This window comes from Stegodyphus dumicola, chromosome X2, assembly GCF_044657685.1.
Source record: "Stegodyphus dumicola isolate Sdum_Otavi_A_Nest chromosome X2, ASM4465768v1".
Classification (NCBI taxonomy): domain Eukaryota; kingdom Metazoa; phylum Arthropoda; class Arachnida; order Araneae; family Eresidae; genus Stegodyphus; species Stegodyphus dumicola.
The window spans coordinates 195,337,566-195,359,637 of record NC_140781.1 but is presented as its reverse complement, the minus strand read 5'-3'; the positions used below and the strand labels follow the sequence as shown (position 1 = coordinate 195,359,637).

Here is a 22,072-nt window from a genome sequence, read left to right as displayed (position 1 = left end):
AAACATACATTTGAGTTTCGAGTGATCTTGAGTTCATGAACCTTTTACCATTATTAATAATTAGAAATATTTATAAAAAGGTTTTATTTTATCCATTTTTCAAATATTACGGTGATATATTGCTTAGTTTAGCTATTAGCTGTAAAAAACTATATTTGATATCATTTCAGTGCATTTAAGTACTACATCGTTATTTATTCTTTATCAGGAATAAGCACATTCGAGTATATTTTTAAACTGCTTTCTAACAGAATACAAATGTCCTTAACAGAATAAAAAAAAAATCAAAAACTATAAATTATTTGATATTTATTTAACGATATTCTAGACGTTAGATTTATGAATGTTCAGTGCAAAGATATTTATCAGTAAATGAATGCGTGAGCTAGATGCTGGTGTTTCCATTGTAAGATGTTAGAAAGTCCTCCACGAAGGCATACCTCCCCTTAGGCAGATATCCCCAGTGTGCTTCGCCATAATTAAATACAACACCACCATTGTAAGATGCTAAATATCTGCACACACTTAACCTCCTCGAAATAGTTACATTTATAATCTAAACCAGTTGGCAATAGAAAAGAATGAGCTTTGAAGGTTCCATAAAATGTGGTGAGACAAAAAGACCTCTGTACTAAAAGATTAATAATTTTATCCTTTTAGATAATGTATTGTTTTCCCTTACATTCACATATCTTTTTTATAGTGTCTAATCGTTTGTTGCCGACCCAAATCAACTCACGGAGCTCACGAAGATAAAAAATAAACTATTCATTAGCAACTTCTCAGACCTAAAGTTCAAAATAAACAAACAATGCCCACCTCAACTTATGGAGTTTTTAATTAACAGAAAGCATAAAAGATTATAAACTCGCAATTGCAATGACGTCTATAAAACCTCACCTCCAAGACCATTCTACTATGCTTGAATCTCGATTTTAGCAGATAAACCTCTCACTAATTTCAACCAAGGTACCAAACTGCGACTTTACGGACTCGTTGAACATTTTGAAACAAAGGCTCTAGCATTGTATATTCACTCTTTTTAAATGCTAATTGCATTAAATTTAACATTCTGGTGAAGGCCAACAAAAAAAAAAAAAAAAAAAAAAAAACCGAAAGGACAGAAGAGAGTTATTATGAAAAATATTCTTAATTATATAAAACTTATAAAGTTACTTTATCACATTTTGCTTCAAAATCAAAGATTCAGATATCCTTTCCGAGAAAGAGTTTGAAAGTTGAAAATAAGAATACCCAGAATTATGATATAATCGTTTTCAGAAAATTCAATATTTGCATTACATATGACTTTCCGAATAGGATTATTTTAATGTTTTATTCAAAACTGTCATCATTTCTGCAAATAAACAATGATAGTACTTTTAACTATTTAGGTACAAACCAGGCTTTTTACGAAATTTAGGAATTTAAAAAAAATTGCATTACTTATTTTAACTGGAAAATAATATTAATATCAGTATTCCGTTTGGCAGTAGAAACTGGATTATTTACTTTTCATTGCAGAAAGCGCTGTTATGAAAAATAAAAGTTTAAGTCTTCCAGGGTTTCGTAAGCTTGCTAAAATATGGACAAAATGAAGCTTGAGTTGCGAAGGAAATACAAGCTTATATTCGTACGCTGATTAATGATAAAGAATTTATAGTTTAACCGGAAACCGCTTTTATAATTTTCCATTAGTGTTAATAACGTTATATATATTCTTTTTATTTCAGGCAGGCTTCAGTTTCTCATTTTTTTTAGAAAGTCATCATGACAACATCTATAGTTTTTTCAGGTTTTTTTTAGCAAACGGCGCAGCTGTAGTGGTATTTCCAGAAAGCAGCTGGTGACTAACATTATCTTTTCGGACGCACTTAGAGGCCTCATCATCAGTGACTTTTGTATTTTTTCACATGTCTTCAAAGCTGCATGATTTTATTAGATTTCACTTTCCGAAATCCTTCTCAAATGAAAGCTGAAAAAAATACTTTTTCCAACTGGAAATTTTTAGCAAAGAGTAAAAAAGAGTAAGGTAGCACAAATAAAATAGGGACCTTCAATTGTTGCTTGAACTGAACGATGTAAGTTTTTGCAGTTTTCCGCTGCTGAGTTCTTATCAAGTTTTTTCTTAGATCAGAAATAACTGTTTAGTGTATACTCATCATTCTGGAACTGATCAAATCTTTGTTTTTATGAAAAATTGCTCTGTGTTTTAACGGTTTTTCTGGATTTACTGGTGATTCGTTAGAATGCGAGTATTCATAACCGAACGTTCCTATCTTCTGTCGAAATCTAATGGTTTTGAGTACTGCTTATAATACAAATTTAATATTCCGTCAGAGCAATTAATATCGAAGCATGCCAAACTGAAAGCAGGCGTATGATTTCAGATGACAAAATAACGAATCTATTTAAAAATTAAAATTTTTAGCATTAAAATAAGACATTAAGAAACACATAGTTTCAGCATTTAAATGCACTTCGCAGCAAACATGAGAAGAACTTGACTTTTGTCCTTCGAAAATCGGCCTACTAGGCGGCTGGCTGTGTCTCCTATGCTTGGAACTAGGCCTGGATGAAGGCCTTGGACCCCATTTCTCCAGTGAAGCTATAATGTTTAGCTATTGATTTAGGAGCATAAATACCTTTTCTTTGTAAAACTACGCATAATGCAAAATGTTTTACGTTCTACTAAATTGCGATAATACTACGTTTGGCATTATACTTTTGAAACACGGTTTGCGAACAATTTTCATTATTTCTTTTATTATGAATATTATTATCTAAGTAAATGTAGAATTTCTTTCAGTCTGCAAGACATCTACTGTTATATATAACATATACAAAAAAGGGACTGTTTCATCCGTGGTTAACGGTTAGTGGACTGTAATGTTGACTTGCGATTGCAAACCTTCAGTAGAATTCAAAGAAATCTCAGATTTATAATCTTGTCTGAACCTACTTTATTCGTTTTTTAAACGCCAAGTTGGCTGAGGAACGGCGACCCTAGAACACGGCAAACCTCTTGCTTTGAAAGTGTAACTCAAAAGAACATGTGCGTCGTTGGAACTCCAGCAACCTGAAGCTCCAAGCGCACACTTAAAAACTTATTTGCGCACACTGATCAGCTCAGCTCAGTGACTAGAAAACAAATTTGCATAGTAACAAACAGGGCTGATAGGATTTATTTTCTTAAGTATTGATTCTAGGCATATATTTCCAGTTATATAATTTCTTAAAACTAGTAAAAATGTTATCCAAACAGTTAAGTACTATAAACGAGATAGCTCTGAAGATATAAAATTTACTACCTGTATAATCCCCACGGAGCGAATATAAATTAACAAATTATTTACTAAGCTTCATTTATTTAAATATCAAACATTCACTACGATTACGTACAGAACTTTACAATCCAATTAATATTTGATGGATTTTGTTACAAATTTAACAAGGAGTGCTATTTATTTATCTTGAAAACAGACAGCTTCTATCTTGTAATTTCTTACCTAAAGGTCTGGTTAAAATACATTCATTCAGTCTCGATAAGCAACGAAAAGTGATGAACGAAAATGAGTAGATTCGTGTTCTAATATTTCCCAGAAATGTTCATATAAACGTATGAGCGCTTTATGCACTTATTTGATTTAATATAAAAGGTAACGTGATGTTTAAATTCCATATGGACCAAATAAAACATTTTGTATGAGCTTTGTTTTCAGAATTTTCTAGCCTACTAAAATTATTCTTGTAATATTTTAACTACATTTAAATGAGCTTGTTAATCGGAAGTACATTTTAAGATCAGCATTTCACAAAATTAATAATGCAATTGGTATTTGTGCAACTGTATATATACAGTGCGTCCGTAAAGTCCTAGTGCACTTTTGATCGGTCACAGGAAAGCAACAAAACAAGATAGAAATGTGAAATCTTCACCAAACAAAAGAAAACCTCTTAAAGTTTCATACCTATTTGTGCAGTTTGAGGTGGGCAGCATTCATGCCGTGACGGCATGAATGCAGCCCACATCCACACACACTCCGCAAATGAAAACGGTCCTATCACTTTATCATGCATCAGGTCACACCACACGTTCACTTTAGGGCTGTTACATTCGTACGTGGGCATGAGGATTTTCAGCAGCCCCAATTCGGATGTTATGGCGATGAACATGTCCAGGGCAGGGAATATCGCCTCATCGCTAAACACAGTTTTCTGCAGAAATCGGTTATCACTATCAACCTCATGAAGCATATCTGTAGCAAGCCCAAATCGTTTAGGTCTGTCCGTCGGTTTAATAGCGTGAAACAGCTGGAATTTGCAAGGGCGTCTTAAGTAATTCTTTCATATAGCCTCTACAGACTCGTCACTGACCGATGGCCTGCCAAAACTGGGTTTGTCCAACAAACTGTCGGTATCCTTCAACTAATCCCACCAATTACTTATCCCACCGGTTAATGTTATTTCTATGTGGCGGTTTGTTGTACACGCGACGATATTCACCTTTCACTTTGGTCACGGATTCAAATTTGGTAAGCCACAGAACACATTGAACTTTCCACTGTACGGTCCACATTTCGACTGGCATGGGCGTGGATGGGCTGATCTGCTCCTTTGCGTTGCTCTGTCATCACCTGTGTGCGCACATACTTGCACACAAAACTACGGAAACTTGGAGAGTTTTCCCTTTGTTTTGTGGAAATTTTATATTTCTATCTTATTTTGTTGCTTTCCTGTGACCGATCGAAAGTGCACTATGACTTTACGGACGCACTATATTATATGTAAGAATGTTTTGCTTATATTTCAAAATATGAGCAGGGACTACGATTGCACGCACCCCTCCATTTGCGCTAGAAGCAGCAGTAATCAAGAGATAAGTAAATAGAAAAATTGTTCTACGTATAATGCTTTTTTATTACTCATACATTCAGTAGATGCGATTTTAGATCATTTTTTAACTTAGAGGTTAAACTTTTTCCCATAAATAAGAAAATCTCTACCTTAACAACAACAAAATTCTACGCTTACAATTTATTTTGTATATATTAAAGCCAAAAATGATTATGGCTTATTTTTCATAAAAACAAGAATCGTGATTATCATCAAAATTTACATTTTATTATACAGGACTGCGAGGAGTTTCAGAAGGTTTGTGAGTCTAAATATCGCTTGAAAAATGTTTAATAGACACTGACTCCAATCTGAGTAAGTGAATAAGCCACGCTTCCATACAACGATAGTTTCAGTCTTGAGACAAATTTAGTAAAAATATATGAACTATAAATTTCGACACACGCCTCGAAGAAATAAACTGTCAGTGAGAAACATTTTGTATATTTAATTTACGGCAAAGCCCCCGAAGGCTATCTGCCTAAGGGCAGAGATGCTTTCTAAGAACTTTCTAAGGGAAACTGGGTCGTATACACGTTACACGGGGAAAAATCACGAAAACGCCCATGCAACCAGCCCGTTCGCCGGGATTCAAACCCCGAGCCGTTCGACTGGTGGTGGGAAAAGAACATTTTCTGTTGCCGAATTATGCAAGTAAAATAATCTATCTGCGCATGATTAAATCATCTGAGCTGTCATTTGCTAAAATTTGGGAAGTGGGTATGTAAATAGTGCTAAGTTATCTACTCGTAATTAAGTTCTTGAATAGAAATCTCTAATGAAGGCCCGGCCGAAGCGGGCCTGAAAGACTCACCACAAGCAGACTCTACACAAAAAAGGGCTCCGATCGACGGCTTACAATTATGTTTTTATTAATAATTATGAATCTATAAAGAAATAAGTTCAAAAACCTAAAAACATGCAATTATATAAATTATGTTTGACATAAATCCTTTCACAATCAAATTTTTACTATGCCGCGCTGCTCTGTATTGAATTTCATTGGTGGCTGTTTACTGACAGATTTTTAAAAGTAATCACAAGCCACAACGTGTAAGGTATTTTCTCCCTCCTTACAGCATGCTTTCGTGGTGTAACAGTAGAACACTCTTCGCGTATTCGATAGGTAAAGGTTCGAATCCCGGAGAGATCATTGCTCATTTTTCATACATTCTTGCTTCAAAATAACCTAATGACTCTACAAACGTCCCGCCCACCAACGGCCAAGCGGTAAAGTCGCTGAACACTGGTAGTTCGGTCCGAGGTTCGAATCCCGCGAACGGGCTGGCTGCATGGGTGTTTTCGTGGTTTTCCCCATGTGTTACGTGTATACGAGCCAGTTTCCCTTAGAAAGTCCTCCACGAAGGCATCCCTCCCCTGCCTAAGCAGATAGCCCTCGAGGCTTTGCCGTAATTAAATAACCTAACCTAACCTAACCTAGAAACGTCCCACATTGAAATGAAACGCTTAGAACGTAAATGAAAATTTAGCAGCTAATGTTTTAACGATCTCTATAATTTTAATAATTTATTGCTTATAGTATACATCATTTCGTTTGACAATACAAAGATGAAAATTTACAAATAGTCCACATTTTTAAAAAGGTATAGTTTTATTTAAATGATATATATTAGGTCATCGATTGTTTGAAACGTCAATTATTTAAATGGCGTTAAAAAAGAAAATTACAGAAAAAATGATTTTTTTTTATTGACTACTGTGAAATATGGCATTTTCTGAAGATGAAAATATTAATTGAGGTTTTCAGAGGAACCTCGGAAGTATTTTGGAAAACATAAATGTAATCAATGAAATGTTTTTTTCTGAAAAGCTCTTTATATTTTGTTTCGGAACAAATACTAAAAGTAAGATTTAGATTTTTAAAAAGCAAGATATCTGAAAGTTTAGGTTAATTTTAAAAAACTCAGATTCTATGCATTAAGAAAGAACTGTGCCAGTTAAAATTAGTTGCTATAGACAATTAAAAAATGCTAAATGTGAAGTTTTGGATTGCAGAAATCAAATGCAATGACAAAAATTTGGCTAAAAGGAAGCAAAAAAGCGCTGCTTTGTCAGATGCAATCGTTTTAATATAGTTTAACGGTATAATGGATATCCACACCAACTATTATTTTTAATTAAAGGAATAAGTATTTTTTATTTAAATGAAAAAGCTTTAGCTTAAATGTTTTAAAGGAATATAATATTAGCTTGTAATACTGTAATACTTGCGGCCGAGCGGTAAAGTCGCTGAACACTGGTAGTTCGGTCCGAGGTTCGAATCCCGCGAACGGGCTGGCTGCATGGGTGTTTTCGTGGTTTTCCCCATGTGTAACGTGTATACGAGCCAGTTTCCCTTAGAAAGTCCTCCACGAAGGCATCTCTCCCCTTAGGCATATAGCCCTCGTGTGCTTTGCCATAATTAAATACACACACACACACACACTGTAATACTTGTAGTCTGAATTGTTTCTGATTTATTTAGATTGTTCTAGTCAAACTAACATATGTTTCCTTCCATAAATTGTTATATATGTGACTGAAAAAAATTTTTTAATAACCAAAAATAATAAATGAATGAATTTAATAAACGAGTAGACAACAGTAAGGTTCTGCATGTATCCATACATTTATTATTTCATATCTTCACTTTTAAATCTGCGGGCTTGAGAAGAAAAAGCTTTTCAAAATTCTAGGAAGTCGAAAAATAGCTCTTCATCATTAAATATAATTTTTTAATGTTTTAATAAAGTGTCTATAGTGTCTTAATAACTAATTTTCAATCATTATGTACTTTTATACAAGCAGCTTTGCGCATTTTTCAAGCACTTTTTTTTTCAGCCAAGCACATAGTTTTTTATCAGAAATATTATGATTTCAGGGTTGAAAGGCCCTCTTTCTAAGCCTTACATGTGCGCTGTAAACTTCCTCGAGTTCTTACTTCATGCACATAATTGGACTGCGAAATGCTATATATAAAGCATATATTAAAGCCTAAATAATGTACTGCACAACTACCAGTTTCTTCTGTATGCAGCTACATGTCTACACCACAACAGCTACATATTTCTGTCTGACTATCCGTAAGAAAATGTTGTAGGAATGCTGATCAGAATATGACAAATTTAAAATGTGTTTGATAGCTCATAAATAAGAGACGATACATTTGTGTTAGACTTAAGAAATTTACTGTTCAAATTATATAAGTATCATAAACAATGCATCCTGTCATTTATTTTTAGTTGTACTTTTCTATTTTTGTTACACCGCCGGGTCGGCGTAGGTTGTGAGCGTCAAGTGAACGCAACTGTGATTTCTAAAGTGAAATAAAAAGGGAATTAAACCCTACTTACGAGTTGGTGCACTTTACAGTTCATAGCAATCACTACTACTGTTGCTGACAAGTTGCCCCCCCCAACATCATATAGCGAAACATCAAAATTAAATATGTAAATATGACGACTGACTTTTAAATGCATATAAACTCGAGTTTTTTAGCCACTCGATGTATATTTTAGTACAATATATTTTACACATTTGTTTAATTTGATGAGAAAGAAAGAGTGCAGATGAAGTATAAAATCATAAAGTATGTGCTAATGATTTTAATTTTAACATGAATTTATTAGTACCGTCAAGTTAAATATGTGCCTTATACATAAAAATATTGTTGCGTGCGTACGGGTTCGTTATGAAATGAATGCACAAGTCCGATGAAAAATGAACAAAATTTATTATTATCACAAAAAAATGCTTAAATTTCCTCAGATATTCGTGCAGTAATACAATATCTCACAGTAGTTATCTTTTAACTACTCAAACGTTCAAGAGAACTTAATTCAAAACAGCTAAAGAAAGCTAATCCGGGAATTCTCTACAGTCAACAAGAGCAGTTTTCTAAGCAAACTCTTAAAAGAACAACACTAACTAATAATAATCCATTTGAGAGGTTTTCCTCCTTTTTATAAGATTTTAAATCGCGCGCGAGAATTTTCTGGAATTTTCTCGAAATCAAAAAGAGATATTTATTTATTAAATGTTAAATTCACGTGATCTTGTATTTTTAATTTTCGGGCTTAGCTTTCCTATAATATTCGTCACCCGCTACACTTCAGGGGGAATAAAACAATTTAATTTATAATTCAACTAACATTACCTATTTAAATACCAAATCTGTAACACTGTTATCACAAATAACTTGGTCCATCATCGGTTTAGTGGTGAGATTGCTAAGATCTGGTTGTTTGACCCAAGCTCAAATCCCAGAGAACGGGTTGGCTGCATGGAATGCTTCGTCATTTTCCTCTCCAGTAACGTGAAGATTAGCCAGTTTTTGTTAAAATGTCCTCCACGAAGATCTCCTTCTCTTAGGCAGATATTCTTGGTGTGATTTGCCACAATCCAAATAACTCGTATTTTCTTAAATTATTATTTAAGATTCATGAAAAACTTTTTTAGAAAATTTTTCATGAATTCATATTCTAAAAAGAAAAAAAAAATTGAAATTTTTTTCTTTCTATTCTTCGTTTTCTTTCTGCTTCCTTTCTAAAATCTAAAATTATAGCTATGCTGTTTAAGCTACCAGCTTCCTAAAACGACTATCTGAAAGTAAACTGTACTTATCAAAACATAAATAAGCACCACTGTTGGGCATAGCCTCTCTAAGAAAGACATCTCCTTAAAAGATAAAAATTAACTCAAATCGTTGATGGTCGTCATAGAGAGGATTTATTATAATCAGAAAAAAATTGTGGATTTTTATTTTTTTTCACCCTGCTTTTAGGTACAATTTCTTTAAACGACAGATTTATTAGCTTACTGCATAATTTTTTAGCTTGATGGGAAATGAATAAATGGAATAAAAATAAACTGTTCTGTTTTGAAAAGGTTTAAGCATGAACAAATAAAAAAGAAGAAAATGTAATGAAATAGTTGAGAAGAAGCATTCCCTGAGGGAGGAATGCCTTCGTATATAACCTTCTAAGGCAAACTGATTCTCATTTACGTTAATCACAGAAGAAATTACATTCGGTTAGTGGCTGCTGCTGGCAGTCAAAAATAACTTCCTATCCTTAGTCAAAGATTAAAACGTATGTCTCATTACCGTAATCTATTATAAAAATAATTAATTGCTAACGGCCATTAAAAATGAGATACCTGAAGCAAGCCCCTTAAGGAAATTAAATAAAATGCTATCATCAAAATATTCAGGGTCTGTAAATTATTCAAACATTAAAGGAGAAATTGTACATAAATTATTATAAAGAAATATTTTTCAATGGAGAGAAGAAGAGGAATAAAGATGTGTATAAAAGATTGGGCCAAATATACTGAAAATAAATTATAAACAGCTTTTACAGCAAATGAGACTATTTCAGAAAAAAACTGAAATATTGTCAAAAGGAAAGTAACCACAGCAGTTCGGAGGAACGTAAACGAAAAAATGTTAAATGTAGGGAGGCTATCAAAAAAATATAAATCTATTCATTTAGATAAATTATGTTTTCACGTTTTGTTGCCCGCTTTCTATCTTTTGTTGCCGACTAGACTATCAAAATTCACCAAAAACCATTACACAGGTATAAAACATTGCTGACATCCATCGAAAATATTGAAGTGGAATAAACTCAGATATCTCAGAAATGAAAATACTTTGCTTCCAAACACAGCGAATATATGAAAAGAAATGGTAAATTATTTTGGTGTTGTCTATAGTTCTTTGGGAACCAAACAATATATTGCATCAAAGGAATAACAGAAATCTCTTAAATTTTGAATATTTTCCTGAAACTGATATTTTGTTAAATAATGTGTTAATGTTGATTATGGAAATTCTTGTAGAAATAGCCATAAACTGTTGCACATGTTACTTTATTTTAGTAGACAGCCGAAGTAAAATTCCGCAAAATTTAAGTGATATAATAAGGTCTAAATTTTTTTATTCATTTTGAAGGTTACTTACTATGTGTTAATGTAATCTTCGGTCACTCGTGTGAAGTGAGCAAATCAGAGCACAAGAAATTTTAAATGAAGTCTGCCGTTTACGTTGTTAAATCTTTGAAGACAGAAGTGTTTTATTTCACATTTAACCGTAATCGCAGAACATGTAAATGCATAAAAGGCAAAATAGTTTTTAAATATTCAGTATAATAATTCGTTTTATATGGTAATATTAAATTCATATTCTTTACACAAATGGAACTTATAATATTTATACAGATATCTTAATGTATGTTTGATTTTTATGCCCAAAATCTGACATTTCTTCTTAATAGATAATTTCTTTTTAATTCTAATTTAGTAGCAAAAGTCACAAAAGCATATTTTCTCATATTTTAATTTTCAACAATCAGATAAAAACTGTTCCATCGTTTGCTTACAGTTATGATTATTTCTAAACTAGTTCGGATTACAAGTCAGACGAAAATACAAATTACGAGTTCTATTCAATAAGTATGGCGTTCAATATCTTAATAAAATTATTGGGAAACAGAAATTTCTTCTTCGAATTTTGAAGATCTTTATGGAGTAACTAAAATCAATGAAAACCCTTAGAGTTTTTGCCTCTTAATGCAGCCAGAGACCGTCATATGTATGTAAGAAAAATAATTTCTTCTTGAAGGGGCGATATGTAAGAAAAATAAAGAATATGTAAAAGATTAAATTAGTCGCGTAAATTAATTTCCCTTCTCTATTCTAAAAATAGCAACATCTATTTGCACTGCGCCATTTCAAGAAAAATCTATGTCATATAATCTGTTACGTAATTCTGGTGATGTAAATTGAACTAAAACTCAAGCAGCTAATAATAATTTTACAGCAATATTAACTGTCCGATCAAAATGCTTTGAGAACCAAAACTAACTCAGTTTGACTTAAGATTTCATCTTGAACATTACGTACTTTCTTTCTACGCTTTGCCTTAGCTGGACTGCAGTCTGTCTGCTTCTTCTTTTTTGCTGCAAATCTATTCCTAGTCATTATGGATCAAAACTTCTACGCCATCAAAATTCCTGCTCCTGAATACATTAATTAAATATATAAATCATTAACATTTGGGTGAAAATTACAGTTATTGTCTCTCAAGATATAAGCAGTCAAGTTATAAGGTATTTTCTCCCTCCATTCTGCAGGCCTTCGTGGTGTAACGGTAACACGTTCGGCGCGTATTCGGGAGATCCAGGTTGGAATCCCGGGAAGAGTACTAGTCATTTTTACATCTCCTGCTTCATAATAACCCAATGACTCTACAGTGGCGCCCAAACTAAAAAGGTGGTGGACGATGATTGTTCACCACCAGTATTTGGCGACTGGGTCTCCTAATCTCTATTCGGCCTTTAAAAAAGGGGTTTTTTTCTCCTTTGTGCATGCCTTCGTTGTACAACGGCGGCACACTCGGCGCGTATTCGAAGGGTCCAGGTTCGAGTCTCGGCGAGGGCATTATTCCTTTGTCACGTCTCCTGCTTCAAAATACCCTAATGACTTTACAACGTATGCAAAGCAATGAATATGAAAGGAGAATATATTAAAGTCAAATATTATTGCACTGAAATACATATTCTAGAACAATTTTGTTTTGTACGCTTTTTGTGCTCTAAATTTAATAAAAAATGATGTACCAGACACACAGAAGACACTATGACTCTTTTCTTCAGTGATCCGCTGGGAAATTCTTTTGACGTGTATATCTGATAAAATACTAACCAATAATTCAATGTGATGCTCTACCCTCACGATATCATCTAATGCAGGCGTCGGCAACCTTCTTTGGCTGCAGGTGTCAACGAAAATTTGCGTATTGGGAAGATGGTTCAGGACAGTGGTATTTTCACTTTAAAACAACTATTTTATGTGAATAAAAAGATAATTTTTATTGGAAAAGTAATTAGATGGTGTTGGTGTATTGAGAACACGGCAAAGCACACTAGGGCTATCTGCCTAAAGGGAGGGATGCCTTTCGTGGAGGACTTTCTAAGGGAAACTGGCTCGTATACACGTTACACATGGGGAAAACCACTAAAACGCGCATGCAGCCAGCCCGTTCGCGGGATTCGAACCTCGGACCGAACTACCAGTGTTCAGCGATTTTACCGCTTGGCCGCTGGGAAAAGTAATTAGAATACACTTCAAACTTTAAACATGAAAACTAAAATTATAATTATTATAAAAAGAAGCTTAATTGAATGAACTTTATTTTTCTCTTTGATATAAGTAGCTCCCCTGATACTTATCTTGTGACATAAATTTAGTCAAGTCTGCCATATGCATTCGTGTGCAAAAGTAAGAAAACTTCCAAATTATGTGTATTTTTACGAAACATTCTGCACTAAATATGCCGCCGAAGAATTATTTAAATATTCAGAGCTAAATACACATGAGCGTACATAAGCGTGTCAGCTCAGCTGTGATTCTGGAAGGAATATAATTGCACGAGGGTTTTTTGGCGGGCGATTGTTATGCTCGTACTCCTTCACAACAATCGGCGTGTTTCTTGCAGAAGTTGGGTAAATTTTATAAGGTATCATGCAAAATGAGTAGCCACGAACATATGGAGGATGAAATGAGGTGGAGAATATTTGCTAGATTGGAGGCGTGCCAATCACAAATGAGCAAGTTTGGGTTGAGCGGAGGTACACTGCAGACGAGCCGTCAGCAGGAAAGTTAGAGGAAACCTAACTTCACAACACCCCGTTTCCGCACACCCAGGTCATTCATGGAAACCTGCCAACTTTTCCTGGATGATGGGATGAAATCTTTCTACCGAAATAGATCAGTGAAAAAGATGTTCTGTTCATCCTCGATATAGAATCGGCGGAACTGCGGAATCACCTGAGGATTTCCTATCCAAATAGATCAATGACCAAGTGTATGATCTGTTGATCTTCGATACGGAATGGGCGAATTGAACCGTGGAATCACTTGAGGACTTCCAATTGAAATAGATTTAAAACGAAATGAGCGTTCTGTTTATCTCCTAAGGGACTATCTAACAGGAACCTCTTATGGGTGGTATATGACTTTGTGCCGATATTTCTTTTTGTATCTACATATATGAAACTCATGTTACTCCAGTCTTAAATTGATTTTGTTTCACTGACTATCTATTAATAAAATATTTCCTTTTAAAATGAGAAATTAAATATGTGTTAAAATAATTAAATATGGTCAGTAATTCGAGTTCCACTGTCGAGTTATCCTGATATTTTGCGTTAACATTTTTACAGGAATAGACAAATCTGATCACTATGCAAATTAGTCAGTAATCGTTATTTGTTTTAAATTTAAACTAATTTAATTTTTTAATATATTTAAAATGGCACAACTCGGAAAACAATTTGGTACCATAGTGTTGCGTGCGTACGGGTTCGTTATGAAATGCATGCACAAGTCCGATGAAAAATGAACAAAAATTTATTTTTATCACAACAAAAATGCTTAAATTTTCTCAAATTATCATGCAGTATTACAATATCTCACAGTAGTTATCTTTTAACTACTCAAATGTCCAATAGAACGTAATTCAAAACAGCTAAAGAACGCTAATCCGCGAATTCGCTACAATCAACAAGAGCAGTTTTCTAAACAACAACAAACTAAGCAACTCCCACAAACTGAGATGTTTTCCTGCTTTTATAAGATTTTAAAATCACGCGCTAGAATTTTCCAGTACTTTCTCGAAATCAAAAAGAGATGTTTATTTATTTAATGCACGCGCTCTTGTATTTTCAATTTTCCGGCTAGCTTTCTTTTAATATTCGTCACGCGCTGCATTGCGCGAGAAATAAAACCATTTAATTTATAATTGAACTAACATTAGCTTTTTAAATACCAAATTCGTAACAATAGTTTGTACACAACAAATACTGGCAGAAATGTAAACGCCAGGATTGCCTTTCGTTCATCTTATTTAACTTTAAATTAAGTTTTTCTTACACTTTTTCTAAGTTTCTATTCTACCTTTAGGCTTGATAAATCGCTATCATCTACACAGAGTTTAACATTGGAAGTCACCCAAGAGAGTTAAACTTTACAAACTGTATAAACACAGTTCATGAAGGTTTCATAAAAAGATACCTGCGAACTTTTACTTCTTTAAATGTTAACGTAAGCATGAACATTCCGTTAAAGATTTCTCTATAGAAAATATATAAATTTAAAGAAACAAATTCAACACTGAGGATAGAAATATTTCTTAAATGCATAATGTTCTTACATGGTGCAACCATGTCATTTAATAACATGCTTATTGTACTGTAATGATTTTATTATGAATGCTTGACTTTTTAAGCATATTCTTGGAGATACTGGTAATAAATATTTTTATGGGAGAAGTTAGTGATTGCTCTTTTACGCAGTGCGAAACACCCTATTGCAAAAATAACTTTTTTAGGTGTGTTTATATATATATATATAAACTATAAATATGTGTAGTTTGCGTAATATATATTATTTTTTATTGTTTTGGTTTTAATATGTACAAATCTAACGTTTTTTTATATTTTTTCCTCTTTGAAGTGTGCATTTTTTATTTCAATTTTCTAATTATTTTTAATTTGCGTTTTACCAGTTTATATTGTATCACGGAGAAAACAGGATTAACCTTCACATATTTAATACGGCATTTCCTTTTTCGAGAACTATATATATATATATATATATATATATATTATATATATGTAAGAAAAATAAAAGAATATGTAAAAGATTAAATTAGAAACGTAAATTTCCATTCTCAATTATAAAAATAATAACCCCTATCTGCAATACGTCATTTCTAGATTAATCCATGTCATATGATTCTTACATAATTCTGGTGATCTAAATGGAACTAAAACTCAGCCAATAGCAATTTTACAGTAATATTAACTATCCAACCAAAATGCATTGAGAACTCAAACTAACTCAGTCTGAATTAAGATTTAACCCTGAACATAACGCAGTTGCTTTCAACGCTTTGGCCTTGCTGGACTGCTGTCTGTCTGCTCTTTCTATCTTACTGCAGATTTATCTGAAATGTAAGCTTTTTGGAATAGGAACATTTAATGTGCAAACTTGTTTATGGCCACCGCATGTTTGCTGAAATAAGAAACGAAGATTTAACCTGCCTTCGCCTCCAATTTCCTATTCATTATGGGTCAACACTTCTACGTCTCCTGCTGGTCATTCACTTCTGAGTTTGATTTTATTACATATATATTAATATTATATTTTCTTCATTTGTCTAGTCCATTTGCATATTGCATTACATTTTTCCGGTTTTATTATGAATGCGAATTAATTAATAATGGCAGTGTTTCATAAAACATATAAGTTACAAATGAAAGCAGTGTAGTATACATAGAAGACTGGGTATATTCATATTGAAATAGTGAGACAAATAATAGTTCTGAGTTTCTCTAATATAACACATATATTTATTATATTTATTCCATCATAGAGATTGCAGCTGCATTCGGGTATGTGATATGACAAGCGGTGACAGACTTGACATATCATTGTTTGATTTCTAAGATAACAGAAGTTCTTCTATTGATTTCATATACTGCAAATCTGTTTCCTACCTTAGACGATTTCCTATGCTATCATATCATCTGTGTAGCTGTAATTACGCTGAAGAATGCATTTTTGAAGAATGCTTGTGTGGTTTCGAGACACTTCTGGTGAAAACAAATATATATGATTGTCATAGTCTATATTATTTGTATTGATTCCTGAAATAAAAAGTAAACCCACAGCTAAAACACAGCTGTCATTTCAGATGCGGAAAAATCTTTTAATTATTAATCATTCTTTAACCAACTCAGAAACATAAAAGACATCTTTTTTTCTTTAACCGATAGTATTTCGCTATAGTAATGCCGCTGGATATTAATTGTATAAGATTACATAATTAATATCAATACAATATACAATAATGCAATTATACAATGATATCTGAAAATAAGGAATGTTTCGTGCATTATTGAATATAAGGAATGTTTTTGAACATTAGAGACTTTCATGCTAGCATAAGAATTTTTTGCTGAAATTTATTCCCCCACTTACGGTGAGTTATGTTTCTTCCTTCATATTAATATTGAAATTGGGGCCCCGATGAAAGGGGTTTCTGAAATCTGCAATCGTCTTAATGAAGAAATAATAAAATTAAATATTTCGAAATTCTAAATTAAAATTAAAAATCTTAAATAATAACTGTTAATACTGAGATAATTTCAAAATTAAACATAGTTGCCACAGTATGTAACTTCAAATTTGCGGCCTAAAAACGTTAGAGACATCCAGGCATCCAGGACTGTTCTGTTATTCTTGAGATAATTGAGGATTTTTATATATATATATATAATTATTTCTGTGGATCTAATCGATCCCTATCGCTACATCGCAAAGAACGTTTTAAATTATGATAATTACTTTCAAATATAGCATATGAGAGGAATAATTTACCTGAAGTGACAGAATCGTTTTCAGATATTTCTTTTTTATTTCCCAAAGGTGATCTTTGCTTATGGCAAGGTATTATAGTTTTAGGCTGTGTTTACATTTTCATGATAAATGCTTTTTTAGATTATATTTACAATCCAAGCCAGGAGAAAAATAAAAGTTTAACTTATGTTTTAATGTTTGTTATCAACAAAATTTTTATTTGTACTTCTAGAAAGAGTACACCAGGAAACGTCTGCAATAAAAATTTGATAAATTCAAGAATGTAATATTTTAATAAACCAAGGACTGACTGTTGATGGTAATACAATGAAATACATTATACATTGGATAATGCATTATAAAAATGTTTATTGTTACTGAAGTTATGTGAAAAAATAAATCTTTTGTTATGTCTTAAATTCCATTATCGTATTTAAAATGATATTTTTTTATTATTACGGTTCAGAACGTTATGCTATAGATTTTCTATGTGCCTTAAGTATACCCTATGCGTACGCTAATGTATACGCTAATGTGCCTAAAGTATACGCTATTAGGTATGCACCAAGAAGCTAATATTTGTCAAGCCAATTAACTTAAAATATCGGATAAAATTATACATTATAATAAAACTGAATGCAGATTAAATAATTCAAAACTATCTGCTATTGCAAAATTTAACTGTTCTAACCGCAGTAAGCCCTTTTATTCTTTTTATACATCTAAATCCTTTTTTCTCAATGATTATAGATATGCAAATGACGTCGTTTTCTAAAAGAACGTGAAACACGAGATACCTGTCCTCAGAGAACGGTTCAAATATTGAGGAATATGCATCGATACCATTAAGTAAATACATACAAGCCATGATAAGCGAAACGTCTCCAAATATCAAGCGAACTAAGCATAAGAGGTATAGACAATGTACGCTTAAGATAAATTGCAATCTCAAATGGTATGGGCATCGTGTCTTGCAATCTTAGCCAAAAGGCCATTAATGTATACTATAAAATCTGCTTCGCATGAGTATATTGAATAAATATAAAAATATTTGAAAGATTTTAATTAAAAACTTTATAATTCTGAGTACCTTTCAAATTTAAGGATTTTTTTGCCTAAGATGAATTGGCCTGCAAGCAGTTTTAAAATCACAAAAAGCAAAACAGAATTCAGAGGACTATAGAGTATACAATGCTTATAATATTCTGAATATTCATATACAGTGAAACCTCAGTTCTCTAATTTAATGCGTTCCTAAAGGCTGTTAGTAAACCAAACAATTTTCCCCATAGGAAGCAATGTAAAATTAATTAATTCGTTCCTGTACCACAGATGATTGTTTATTTAAGCTTTATAACGGTATTTTATGCACACGTTCGTTACTTAAAACAATGGAAACTATTAAATATAAAACAAAGATAAACATAATACTAAGTAGATAACCAAATGAAAATTTAATTTTCTTGTACTTGTAGAAAGCACAGAAGAAAACATAAATGTAAAAATGATGAGGGAGATGTTATTGTTTGGAACCATTCTGTAAGAAACATAAGGCAACTGTCTTTAGAGATACCTTTGTCTTTTCAATGTATCTAAGCGGCATTTTGATTGAGACTAACTGACCTGTATTTCATGCAAAATTTTACTAATGTGATTTGTTGTCAATGTTTTAAATGTTCCTGCTAGGAGACACGCCATTGCAGTTAAAACTTATAATGCCTGTATTTTGCTAAACTTTATTAGAAGGAAATCTTTATATGAAAACTTTCTATCTTATCTCATTTTGCACCAATTTCGTAGACGGAAAATTGGCGACATCTTTCTTTTTCCTTTTCTTCTGAAGACATTTCTTTCAGAATCATCTTTTGTTGCTGCTTCTGAAGTTGTAGTAGTTCTTTCATGTTGAGCTCTTTTTTAGGATCCTTTTCCGCGTCTTTATTGTTAACGTTTTAGCCCATGGTTTTGCCTAGAGACATAATAACAAAAAAAATCTTACTTTTCAAAGTCCTCGAAGTCTCTGTCTTCAACTAAATCTGGCCATAATTTCCTTTAAGCAGCGGTTATAGTTATAAAAGGCACTCTATGCCAGGCTTTGTTAAGGAAATTAAACAATGAAAAATAATAAAATGTTTTCGAAAATCGTTACTTGAGTATCGCAAAGTATCTCAAAACATCTTTAGAAATCATATGTTGACGACTTGAATGTTCGAACCTCGAGACACTGTTCGTCATCTGAGATGTTTTCAGTTCAAATAATGTTTTTGCGAACCCAATTGTTCTTGATGTGAGGTTTTCTTGATCCGAAATTAAAATATACACTATCATGCTTATTTCATTTTACTATAATAATAATAATAATAATAATAATAATAATAATAATAAATAGTAATAATAATAATATTAATAATAATAAATAATAGTAATAATAATAATAATAATAATAATAATAATAATAATAATAATAATAACAATAATAATAATAATAATAATAATAATTTAATTAAGGCATACCAGTTATTAAAATGCGACAGATCTTCAGTCATAAAGATGGAAATTCAGTCCCCTTACCTCTCTTCTTTGCGGAAGTTTAAAGAAATGAAGAGGGGAAAAATATATCGAACCTGAAGCTTTGAGAGGTTTAGATGTTTTCATTGAACCTTACAAAACCAGGCTCGCCCCGGTACAATTGCCATAGATACAAGCATACCCGTTTTCTCTATCATTACAAAGAAAGATGCCTTAAATGCGCTGGACCACACGAAACGTGTTTATGCAAACAAAAAATGGGTGATAAACTTGCACGATGTGCCTTATGCAGTGGAGAACATGTTTCATCATACAAGGGTTGAAGTAAGTATCCAAAAAATTTCAAAAAGACTCTAAAACTGCTGAAAAGTATCCTAAAACTAAGACCCCAAAATTGGGCTTAAATAATGAAGATTTTCCCACTCTACCGAGGTCTAATACAGAAGCAAATCGGAAATCTAGTTCGACATGGAAACCGCCCAAGGACACGACTCCGAAGGAAACATCTTTCTTTGATTGGCTCAAAACGTAGTTAACAAAAGCGATAGAATTCTTCATAAAATTTAAAAACACAAAAGGTATAATTTAAAAATTTGAATTCAGCATGCATGCCATGGAATACTTTGCTTTCATTGACGATAAAGTTTAACACAGATCAGCAAAACTACATTCTAAGTGCAACAATCAATGGTTATCTACGTGTATCTTACTTTAATGCTAATGGCATTAGAAAGCAACTACATGAAGTCAAGTCATCCGAAAAGAGAGATTATATAATAAAGGGGGAGGCACGGCCTCTCAATATCAAGAACCATGCAAATTATAATTTACCTCATACTACCAAAATAGGGAATACAGCCGCTATTATTTATAATTACACTAAAAAAAATTCTTATTTATCTCAGTTAATAGCCCGTCAGACGGAATATTACCCTTAAGTGATTTACATATACCAGATACCCTCTACCAGATACCCGCCTATAATTGCAGACTATCTTAATACAAAACATCATGAATCTGCAGAAACGTTCAAGCCACACCCATCCAGCCACTCTGATCACAAGGAAGAAATTGAGAATTTAATAAGCAGTATAAAACACAGTACAATTATTAATTGCATTCGGTTTACCTCCCCAAGTGTATCATCCCCAAAAATATCATCAGAGACCTTAAAAGTAAAAACGAAAAAGGATATGACAATATCAGCAGTGAAACCATTAAAGCTTTATCTGAACCAGACACAGTTATTTCCTGCAACAATGGAAACATCCCATAATAATTACCGTTCTCAAACCTGGGAAAATTCCAAAATTAACCACCAGCTACAGACAGATCAGTTTTCTTCCAACTCTTGGTAAAGTTCTTGAACACATTTTAAATCAGCGGCTCACTGAACACCTCGAAAGAACTAAACTGACAGCTCTCATTTCGATTTTAGAAAGGGTCATAGCAACACCCTCGAAATCCTAAATTTAGTTGAATATATTTCACAAGCTTATATTCACAAATCTGCTCTAGCTGCATGTTTCTTGGACTTTGAAAAGGCATTCGACAGTGTTTGGCATAACGCTCTGATCCATAAACTTTCTAATTTTCTTCTAACGAATAGTTTCATTCTGTTTATATTTCCTTTTTAAAAAAGATGCTTCTTTCACACTCTCTGCAAAAAAAGACAGTCTATTGTAGCGTCCCTCAAGGTTCTATTTTATGACGAAAGATTTTTCATATCCTTCATCAATGAACTTCTCAATCCAATGAGAGCAAGTACTTTAAAATATGCAAATGACACCATAATTGTTACAAAGTCCATGAATCCACAAATTGCATTAAATAATCTTCAACTGCAAGTTAACATTGTCTCAAAATGGTTCAAATTATGGAAAATTAATTTAAACACTTCTAAGTGGTGTTTTGTGCTGTATCGTCGGTGCAAAACCACAATGAGTGTTAATACTGTTAGTAAATTTGATAATGAAGGAATCCCAGTGTCAAACTCTTATAAATACCTGGGAGTCATAACTGATCAAAAACTCAACTTCGAGGAACATATAAATGAAGTAAGAAATTGTGCAAATTCAACCTTTATGGTAATCTACAGGTTAATTGGACGCAAATCAAAATTAAGTATCTGGACCAAAAGAATTCTGTACCTCACCCTAATTAGGCCCATTAACCTCTATGCTGTCCCCTCTTGGGTAACTGCAAACAAGACTGAAAGGTGAAATTT

At 32.7% G+C, this 22,072-nt stretch overlaps 1 protein-coding gene across 2 annotated transcripts in view; it reads right to left on the bottom strand.

The window, feature by feature from the left end:
* LOC118198260 (uncharacterized) overlaps positions 1 to 22,072 on the bottom strand; it is a 324,065-nt gene that overhangs the window by 212,652 nt on the left and 89,341 nt on the right. The window lies entirely within an intron of this gene.